General features: G+C 40.6%; 1 protein-coding gene across 2 annotated transcripts in view; it reads right to left on the minus strand.

Annotated features, from left to right (window-relative positions):
• pkp4 (plakophilin 4) overlaps window positions 1-10,790 on the minus strand; it is an 81,508-nt gene extending 70,718 nt beyond the window's left edge. For both annotated transcript variants that reach the window (XM_056426550.1, XM_056426542.1), the window contains exon 1: window positions 10,648-10,790. The gene's annotated coding sequence lies outside the window, so the exon portion shown is untranslated. The remainder of the gene's footprint in view (window positions 1-10,647) is intronic.
• Between the last annotated feature and the right edge of the window lie 60 nt (window positions 10,791-10,850).

Below are 10,850 nucleotides of genomic sequence, written 5' to 3' on the forward strand. Positions count from 1 at the left end.
GGAGACGAAGAGGTGATAAGTAACAGTTAATTACCTTATTCTTTAAACATACCTGCAAACTCATGAGGGGTGAAAAAGGTGACAACAGGGGGGGGGGGGGGGTGCAGGTGATTTTTCTTCTTTTTTGTCACCACACCACATCCACGTTGTTTGAAGCCTCAAAGCTTTTAGAACCACAACTACGGTCATTTTATTGTTCTGACCACAAATCTAAATAATGATAATAAACAGTTTAAGAACAAAAGGTCCTCCGCTCTGACTCAGCCCTATAATGATAGTAATAACAAATATACATTGTCATTATATATAATATGGTTAAAGTCATTCATGAACCAACTTCCTTTTTTGTTGTTGCCTGAACAGTCCTCATGGACTTCTCCCTGAATCTGTTCTGTCTCTACCTGTTTGTCACGATACTCATATTATAACTTCTATACATATTACATACCTGCCATAAATATCATGATACCCGATACCAGAATTCAATACAATACCATAAAAACAATATGGTACCATAAATACGAGACTGGTATATTTAGCTATAATAGTAATAAATAAAACATCTGTAGGCCTGTAGGCCTTTTTACCAACTTTTTCAACACTTAACAAATGTCAGTAATATTAGAATTAATACAGCAAGATATGAATGAAACTACATGGTTCCATCATAGCATTGATTATACACTATGAGGCCGTTAGTCTCTGACCAGATGATCCACAGTTCATCAGGATGAGCAGCTGTAGAGTTACAGAACTTTAAAGACTGAAACATTTCACTTCTGGCATATTTTTATTTTTTAAGCCGAAGTCGGTCTCTATAGCTGCGCCACTTCTCTCGCTGTGAGCTGCGCAGCGCAGTGTGCGCAGACAGCTCAACACGGAGCAGCGCGTGAGCTCTGATCGCTCTCTTAATGAAGTATCGATACTAAAAATATGCTAAATCACATCGTGTTTAACGTACAGGTCCTTTGTTAGCATCGATGCACCGTGCAGCGTGACAGCAGCAGATGTAGTGGACTAACATTCAAGCTAACCTGAACCCCCAAACGATGTCGACATCTGAACGCTGATTGGCCGAGACTCAACACGTCCCATCAAAGATGTTTTATTGCGAAGAGCACCACTTCACACTTTTCTCCGCGTCTCACTGCAATCTCAACGGCAGCGGGCCAGGTGACCCCCCCCCCCCCAAAAAAACTCTTCGGATCTCCACGATTCACGTGGATGACCTATTTTGAGTTCAAAACGGTGAATTTCACCGAAAGGTGACAAGTTTGCAGGTATGTTTAAAACTTGTGTTTATTTCTACAAGCAGAACCAAACATAGCAATCTATGAAGTGCTACATTGTGGATTGAGCCAATAAATATTCTTGCTGCATTTCAAGTACACATTAAAGCTTGAAGATGACATTGTGTAGGTTGTCACCAATACACCAAATTAGCAATTAACACAGCGACTTTGACTTGTGCAAGAGGAGCTGATCAGTGAAATCATCTGGTGGATTTTTACTCCCCATAGCACTGAACTAGAGTGACCTAGCGGCATGATGTAGCATGTAAATGCTTTGAGGGGAGAAGTATAGACCCATTACTAATCTCTCAACAGCTAAAACACCATCCCCAAAGAACCACAATGTTTAATTGCTTCTTTCACAAACTGTATTTTTTTTCCTTGAATACAACTAGCATGTGTGGTCCAATGTAGTTTAACATAGTTAACCAATTTAAAGAATAAAAAGATATTTCTGTCTTAATAAATCCCCAGAAGGAAGAAAGAGGAAGAAAAACACGTTTGTGTCAGAAAGCATTCACGATAGCAGCATTATGTTTTACAACGAATTCTGAAACAATCCCCTGTACTGCACACACTACTATGAGGAAGAGCTGACCGAAGCCCTGACAAAGTCATTGCTCTGAGCTGATTTGAGAATGCGGGTAACACAAATATACCAATGGTCCTGCACACACTGCATGTCACTGATTAACCGTAACCTCAGACCGTACACTCCTAAGTATCCGCATACTGGAACTTCTTAGTCGGTGCCACATGTGGGAAATTCTTCTTCTGAGGATCACAGATTTTCTGAAAAGCACATGATAGACTAGCCTGCAGCAATACACACACAAAAAAGTTATTATTCCATACCTAGATGTTTCACTTTCTGCTGCTCTCAACAGCTGAAAATGCTTTGCTCATATTGACACACCCAGCAGCAAAGGAATGTCTCCTTTCCAGAGTAGAAACAGTCTTTCATGATCATAAAATCACTTTATCAATCATTAGCTTCAATAGGCAGCCACAAATAGACACATACCTGTTGATCTAGGATTAAACGTGGTGAAGTATGAGGCTTTACAGAGAGGAGACAATAGTCCGACAGCATCTCCTCCAACTTCTCTACAAAGTGGACGTGCAAAATAAATCATTCAGAAGCTACCCTCGTGCCTCCATCACACCATGTACCTCACCCCGACAAATGTTGCAATAACCGGAGGCCTATCTGAACATGTGTATCCACAGGGCAGGGCTTTCCTTGGAGTAAACGCAGGAAACAGCAGTGTTGGGCAAGTTACTGAAAATTAGTAATTAGTTATAGTTACTTCTTTTAAAAGTAATTTAATTACTTTACTAGTTACTGTATATCAAAAGTAATTAGTTACTCGGGAAAGTAACTTTTAAGTTACTTTTATGTCTGCTTTTTTAATGTAATGAACAGTACTGAACAGTCAAACACAATAAACATATGTTGTAGACCTATTTATTGCAATCAACAGGGCAACAGGCCTTCAAATCAAGCAGTAGTACAAAAGTCCCTTTTAATACTTAACTTAATACAAAATAACTGTCTCAGTCATTTAACAGTGGTTTTTTTACATTAGGCCCAATGAAATAAAAGTGATTGGCCTACAGTATTAACACTAATTAAAAGAAAACAAAGGTGCCTTGAGGTGCTGCATATAATTGAGGGGGGGGGTGCTATTGAGGCGTGTACGTGCTGATCTGGAGTCAGTTTGGTAGGATTTGGGTATAAATATATTATTTCATTTAAAATATGGATTTTTATTTAAAGATATTCATGTAATTTGCATGCAAAATAGGTCTACCCGAACCAGCGGACAAAAAATTCAACCAGCGGCAAAAACCGCGGACCTGGCAACACTGGAAGTGGCTGTCAATCACAGTGTGGCACCGTGCGTGCTGGTCGAGGGGGCGTGCCTGTGATTGGCGGAGTAGAGGGAGGCGGGTTAACCTGTCGTAAAACGGAAGTTACGGGTGGTTGACGGGTACCGTTGTTGTTGATGTTCGAGCTGCTGAGCTGAGAGGAGCACGCTGTCTGTGTTGGTGAATGCCCAATAAAGGGAGGATTAATAACGTCGTCCCGTCTCCGTGTCATCAGTCCATAACGTCCGAGACGTTACAATATCATTGCGCCACCAAGGTCCTGCGATGTCAGATCAGAAGCAGCTAAAGTCGGCCTAGCTTGTCTTCTTGTCTGCAAGTGTTCATTTTTCACAAAAGAGATTAACGCGAGTAACGAACTCATTTAAATTTCAGTAACTGTAACTGCGTTAGTTTATTTAAAAAATACTTTGTTACACGCTCGTTACCGCTAAAAGTAGTGGAATTACAGTAACGCGTTACTGTATGACTGAAACAAGCCAGTTATCTAATAAGTCATGGTGTTAATATGCAGGCTTTGTTGGCCCTATAAAGTCACACGATTGGCTGATAAATATATTTTCCTTTCATTGCATTTTCCATGCATGCTTCCAACAAACAACACTACCGTAAATGTGGGTGTGGATAGTATAGTGTCGGGCATGTATTTCACTTAAAGTTGTCTGAAAAACTCAAAATTAGGAAGCATGTAATATTTGTTTTTGCTGTTCTTTTGCAAACATTCCTGGCTGTATGCGGATCGTGAAAGTATATCTGAGGATATATCACGTTACCGAACCACATGTTGGCAAGAGTTTAACAATTTAGCTCATTTGACTGCTCAACTGAGAAATGCCTCAATGCTAATAACATATTTGAAATAGCCAGCACTCAAACTTGGAATTTACAACTTTATTTGGCCTCCATCATTTCTGGCCTGCAGGTTGGAAAGTGATCTCTGAGAGTCCAGAGGAAGAAAACCTCATCTAAAATTCTGAACACCTTTCCTTATTATAACTAATGACAGAATTAGCATACACATAAAGACTTGAATATTTCAGAGACTACTATTATTAGCTTAATTTAACTGAAATGACTTGAGTAAAGTGTTTTGTTTTTGTTTGTTATCTATCACAAAGAACTGTTAATTACTGTATGAATGAAGGTAATACACACTCACTGCTGGATGTTTAACAGTAAAAAGATTGCATTCAATTTGAATTTCAAGGAAAAGAAAAATGCTTTCAAGATCAGACTTAACACAACTGAGAATAATTATTGAAGAACAAAGTAACAACCGGAATAATTAAAATGTGTAAAAAAATGTAGTTTCTGTAGTTTGACCATCAGGACAACATGCATTATTCAGAAAGACAGAAGGAATGCAGTTATTGAAGTAAATGTCATATCAGCCAACCAGCACCAGCTGGCGTTTTAAAACAGTGACTTAGTTCAGGTGAAAATACATTGCATTGGAGATCCAAACCTTTTTTAATGTATTGGTTTAGTTGAACAAAAGGTTCTGTGAACAAAGTCACTGCGTACTGAAGAGAAGGTAGGGTTTCTTATAGATGGCACCATGTGGATAATCTATCAAAGTGGGACTTAATTGAAAAAATAAATCATGCCACTCATGTTGGTAAAATAAAATTCCCGTAAGCTGTAATGATTCATAGAGCACGTGTATGACTTTGTGTGTGTGTGTCTAGTGTGGGTGCAAATCTTTTCTTTTATGCCATTTCAAAACGTGTTCATCTCTTCTATGCCGTGTGAGTAATGTTCCTTCAGCTTCTCTGTGTTTAGTTTGGATGCCGCAGGATAACGGATAATATACATGTTCTATGATGTGGGAGCACCTGGGAGTGAATGTCTATCCTAAAATAAGTGGGCTTTGGCATTGATGAGGGGTTACTGGTGCATGCTGAGGAGAGTGCACTTTGGGTGCCACAAAAACACCCAAGACGAGAATGAGACCTTTAACAGGTTAAATGAGAGTTATTAAGCTGGTAGCATTGAAGTCGTAGTTTCTCTCATAATACATCAGCACTTTAAACAACAGACATAAGTGCTGGTTATTCTGTGATTTGTCTCTGCTTCTTGTTGTAGATCTGCTAACCAAGCATAGAAGTTGTCGGCATGCATGTACGCAGCGGCTTGGCACTCTCAGTTTGTTCGTAGTGTTTTCGGCCTGTGTGTTTTGTGTGTACTTGTTTGTGCATCAGAGCCTCCTATTTAAGACGAGGCAGAAATATTACAGAAATATTGGACTCTATCCCACCGGAGATCCTGCGACTGGTAGGGCCCGGGGACGTTGCGTTCATCGCTCCCAGGAGGCTCAGACTAACAGGCTGAGGAACAGACTCTTCCCCAGAGCGCTTTCCTCCATCACCCCCACACCCATCACCCCACCCAGCTAGCACCGGACAGTGCTGCGGGGGGGACCAACATACTCTTTTACATGACACTTGTTCACTTTTAAGCCACTGATGCCTGTGTTTTGTTTTATTTATTCTTATTTATTTTTAAATGAGAAATGTCCTGTCTTTAAATGTTTTTATACATATTGTTTTACTGTTGCTGCTGTACTGAATGATGAGTCACCAGTTTTAATTTCGTTGTATTTTTTTTTACAATGACAATAAACTTCCTTATCCATGTCCTTATCCTTTGTGCGAGATTCAAGGGGACGTAAAGAGCAGAGTGTCTTGTTCCAGAGCCATCGACTGAAGGCGACAGGTTTTTCAGCTTTGATGTTGTCCCTTTATCATTACTTTGATAGAGAAAGAAAAGATACAGTATAAGCTTTGATATCACACAGCCCACATCTGCCTAAAAAAAAATCCAAATCTTAGGATCTAGAAAATGCCATTTTAAATGTCATGTGCTTGTTCAGTATCTGAATTTGTTCAATAACTCCAGAGTTGGGAGAATTGGGTCAACAACTCTCCTTCTCAGGACGTCAGGAGTTAATATTACTTTGTTACAGACGTTTAAATGCCTCGACATTTAAATTAATACCTCCTCCACAAGATTGCCATTGAAATAGATATTCCTCCCGCTGTGTTACCTTAAACTCTTAAAAACGTTCTCTCCAAGTCCTCCATGGTGAATGAAGAATCAAAAACCAGAAGAATGTCCAGCTGAATTGGAGTAAATGGGGGCCGCGTTTAAGTCCAGAAAAACTATATTCAAACATCAATTTACGAACTCTCGCACACCTGGTGTAGAACAATCCAAGTCATATTCATCCAATCTTATGATACTTCCAAAACACAACATCTTCATGCAAACCGAACCATCTTAAACACTTCAGACTCACACGGACAAGTCGCCCACCTACGCAAGTAGAAGTTTATGCAGAAGTGTTTTAAATGCTATTTTTAGTGAAGATATATGCTTTGGGGAAATAATGAGCAAACAAATGGATAAATGAGACTTGGATTATACTGCACAGGTCATTGAGAGTTTTAATATAGTGTTCCAGAATTTCCTCAGATTTTTATATTTCTAGTTCATAGTGGAGAGGAGACACACCAAAAAAAAAAATGTTATCACAAATTCAAGGTGACACAAGGTAAGTAACTCAATAGATTGTCATTTTTTGGGTGAAGTATTCCTTTAAGTAGTGAATATAGTGCTTCTTGGCAGAGTTTTACAGAAGCAGGTGAGTCGGGAGAGTCCCATCGATTGTTTTAGTTGTCAGTCGTAGTCTGGAAACAGGCGTGGACCTTGTGGGCAGAATGTATCCTTTCATTGGGGAGATCCCTTCACATTCAGACTTAATCCAACCTCTGAGCGCTTACATACCACTCTTGAACGATACCGGATCCCACAGATTTTAAAAGTCTAAAGCAAGAAGCACAAAGCCTAAGTTCCTGTGCTCAAACAATAAAACAATTAAGGGATAGTTCAAATTGTTTGACTCATATGTTAATCCTGACATTTCATATCCTTTACAATCAAACTAAAAATAACCAATAATCGCTAGTTGCTGCCAGTGAAACATCAAGAACAGCTCTTGTTTTAAACAGCTTAGTTTGTAAGACTGTTGACTTATTTACAACAGGACGAGATTTGTATCAAAAATGAACTGTTCAGCATTAAATTTCTAGGTTTTGAGATGTTTTTATGACTGTAGAGGTTGCGCCAGTGTTTTCAGGGTCCCTGTATATTATGTCATCCACTCCACTGGGATCGACTCCTGTACCACTCCTCCTTTTACTACCAGTAAAGAGAGAGCTTTCGCCTTGGGGTGATAATGCGAGTAGCACTTTGAAATATTCAACACGGTATTATGTGCCCTGGTGAGCTAATTCTGCAGCCAGAGCGTGAGATGGATGGGATTGTTGGAGCAATGAGCTTGTCGGAAGACTCTCGTAGTAACGCCACATGTGGCAAAGCTCTGACCACATAGCAAACACTGACGAGGGGGCAGCCTTTCAGACTCAACTTGTCCTATGGAGGGCTATTTTACCGTACAAATATCTATTGTGCCCCTAATCTCTGAAAGTGCTGACATGCTTTGTGTTCCATATTATCTTTCGCTGTCCGGGATCTAACCAAAGCATTACATCTACTCCTCTTTCATGAATCTATGTAGATATCTGGTTAGATCAACAGTCCGCCAGCAGCCGCGCATGTCAAGGCTTATTCACACAAGCCAATGCAAGCGGAATATGTGACGTGTGCTTCTTTAATTTGTTTGATTTTTACTCAAGATCGATAGGCACGCCATATGTGCTGTGCTACTCATTCATAATTGACATTTAAGCTTGGAATCCTCCTGCATATTAACACTATATTAAATCTTAGTTAAATATACTTAAGATATTCAAATCCTATTTTACGATAATATTAAAAGATCTGGTTACTGTTTTAAGTCTCCAGATCAAAACAAAGAGAGGTTTTGCAGGTTCACAATGGAAGTTCCCTACTCTGCTACATCATGTGGTTGTTCTCAATGGAGGCAGGAGATAAACTCTCTTTAGACTATACCAAATAGTTTAATGTGGGATGGAAAGAAGCTGCAGTATGTGGGGCAGGGGAGGGGGGTTGTTGAAAACTGCTTCTGGTAACCATCATTATCATCCCACACTAGAAACACACCCCAGTAGCAGAGTCCTTCATACAAAAAACAACTAATAAACCCAAATCTATTGTATGAAATACTTCTGCAAACTCTCAAAGTTTCCAGTAAATAATTTTCGTGAAACGTATTTACAAACATTCCATCACAACATTCTGAGCATTGCATTAGCATCTGTACAGCTATCAATTCTGTATTATTGTTATGAGTACACTGATATAATACAAATATTTAAATTAGTTATTCAATGGTTGGTAAAGGAGTAAAGAAGACACAAAAGTCTGAGTGTCGCTGTAAAAGCTCTACTTTGAAGAGCACACGGGGCTCTGACCTTCTCTTGACTGGCCGAGAGAAGAGGTTGAATCTTCAGCACTTTACTTTAAATACAGCGGTGCAAAGACCCAAGACAAACAACCATTTTCTTTGCAGGCTAACAGGCTGTAAAGCGCAGACTGGAAAGTCTTTCTTCCCCCGCTTCCTTAAAAGGGGGGAGGGGCGATACTTTTTGATTGTAGCAGAAAAAAGCTAATCTGACATGTAAAATAGGGGTGAGGGCTTAAGCCTGGATTTCAAGCGAGAATTAGGGGGTGAAAAAAGTACAAGGAGGAGAGGCCAGCCAAAGGGCGTAAACTATTCAACTGTTGTCAGTTGCCATTAAGAAGAACTCACCGTGAAGTCAGGGTCAAATAACCACACAAAAAGCCTTTTGCAACTGGTTGTGTTTTTGTTACACCGTTGCCCTTTATACAACGTGTTCTTACATATATAAGTAGCCTACCCGCATAATCAATACAGAAAGTTTCACAGACACGGATCATCATCTGGTCTAGCAAGAATGATAAAGAACATGCAGCATAACAAATTAAACCGACAGTAGGTTGGTTGAATGCCCGACTTGCTAAAAACCTTTCTCCTTGAGCCAAACACAGTGTTACTGCTTAGACTACACACAGAACTGTAACAAAAAAAGAAGCAAAAACAGAGGGAGAGTCTCTGACTCTTTGAACCAATGTCTCGCTATTTTTTTCAATTCCACAGTACAACACTGTCAATGGCTGTCAGCTGTGTGCCAGTGTGTGTCTTTCACGTTAATGTGAATCACGAGAGGGGGAGCAAACCAGCGATTCCTCATTGGTGTGTGTGAGACTGAGTGAGAGAGAGAGATATTCACATATGATCTCATTTGCCACATGCACTGGTGGATGAAATAAAAAACGTGGACTATGACAACATGCTGATAACCTTTCGACACTCGCATAGCAACAGAGGGGACTTAAACCACTACTCCCAGCATCTTTCATGTGGCGAGGTATGGGACTTGACTGTAGGCGAATAGCCATAGTAACACAATTAAGAGCTGCTCTTTGAACCCTCTGTTTTCTTCTGTTTTAGCCAGACTTAAACAGAAAGATTCAAATGAACTGGAACAGTTTCTATTCCCCTTGAAATAAAATCTCTCACACTGAGATTATAGTGACAGTTCAAGTTAGGAGAAATAAAAGTTAGAAGAATGAGCAAAGGGCTTTAGGTCGGATGTGCATTTCAAACAAGACCTACTTTAAAAGCCAAAGTGGGACATGGCAATGAATATGTGTCTATAACACATGAAAGAATTAGAATATATACCGAATTAACCATGCTCAGAGAATACTGCATTAGGGAAGGTAATGTGACTTTAATTAGCTTCCGGGGCAATAGAGGTGAGTCCATCTTGTCCTAAAAAAGGTAGGTTATTCGTGCACACTGCCAGGCACTAGAAGCACAGTCATGGTACACGTTACCAGAAACGCCCCTGCTTTCAATTCAGATAAGGGTAATTAAATATGGCGTTTGTATGTTTGAGTGCGGCGAGTAAGCGTGAGAGTAAAGATAAGCGTATCTTGTGGGAGCGGGGAGTCGGGATCTCCACCCCTCGCCGACCTCGCATTCCTGAGATTCCCACAGTCTTAAACTCACCTGCATGTCCCTCCGCCACTTGGCAACAACGCTTTCAAGGGCAATATCAGAGAAAAGTGGGGCTTTGGAGAGTCGCCGGAGGAGAACTAAAACTAAAACCGAAACAGTTGCTGCACGCGAGCCAGCCAAGTTTTCATCCCGACGGCTCGAGGGTCCCTCAGAGGTGTGCGTTTTTGCTGGCAAAGACCCGGTCACAAGATCAAGATTATCGTAGTATTAGATGTTCTTCCGCTCTGAAGAAGCCTAAAGATAGAAAGTTTGCCTTTTTGCCACATAACAAAAAGCGAACACGTTATTTGCAGTAGATTCAAGACTTTCCGAGTCTGTCGCGTTAGTCCAAACCCTCCTTGCTTGCGCACAGATGCTTTTCTTTTTCCCCTTACGTCCCCCCTCAGTTATTCTGCAGTTAGCGAAAGCGCGGGCATGGGTGGAGCAATTAAATACCTTAGGAGGACTGTTGTTCCGCTGGCTGAGCTGCGGCTCGGATCTACATTGGAAGATGTAACTTCATCGGTAAAGTCCCGTCGTTTAGTCCCATGCATGTGGAAGAGTGAATCGCGCCTCAATAGTCGGGAAGAAGAAGACTGCCCTTTCCCTGTTCCCTGCTTCCACCAGGAGTCCCAGGCAATGCGAGCGTGCATGACGTC

This window comes from Pseudoliparis swirei, chromosome 2 (genome assembly GCF_029220125.1).
Source record: "Pseudoliparis swirei isolate HS2019 ecotype Mariana Trench chromosome 2, NWPU_hadal_v1, whole genome shotgun sequence".
Taxonomy (NCBI): Eukaryota; Metazoa; Chordata; class Actinopteri; order Perciformes; family Liparidae; genus Pseudoliparis; species Pseudoliparis swirei.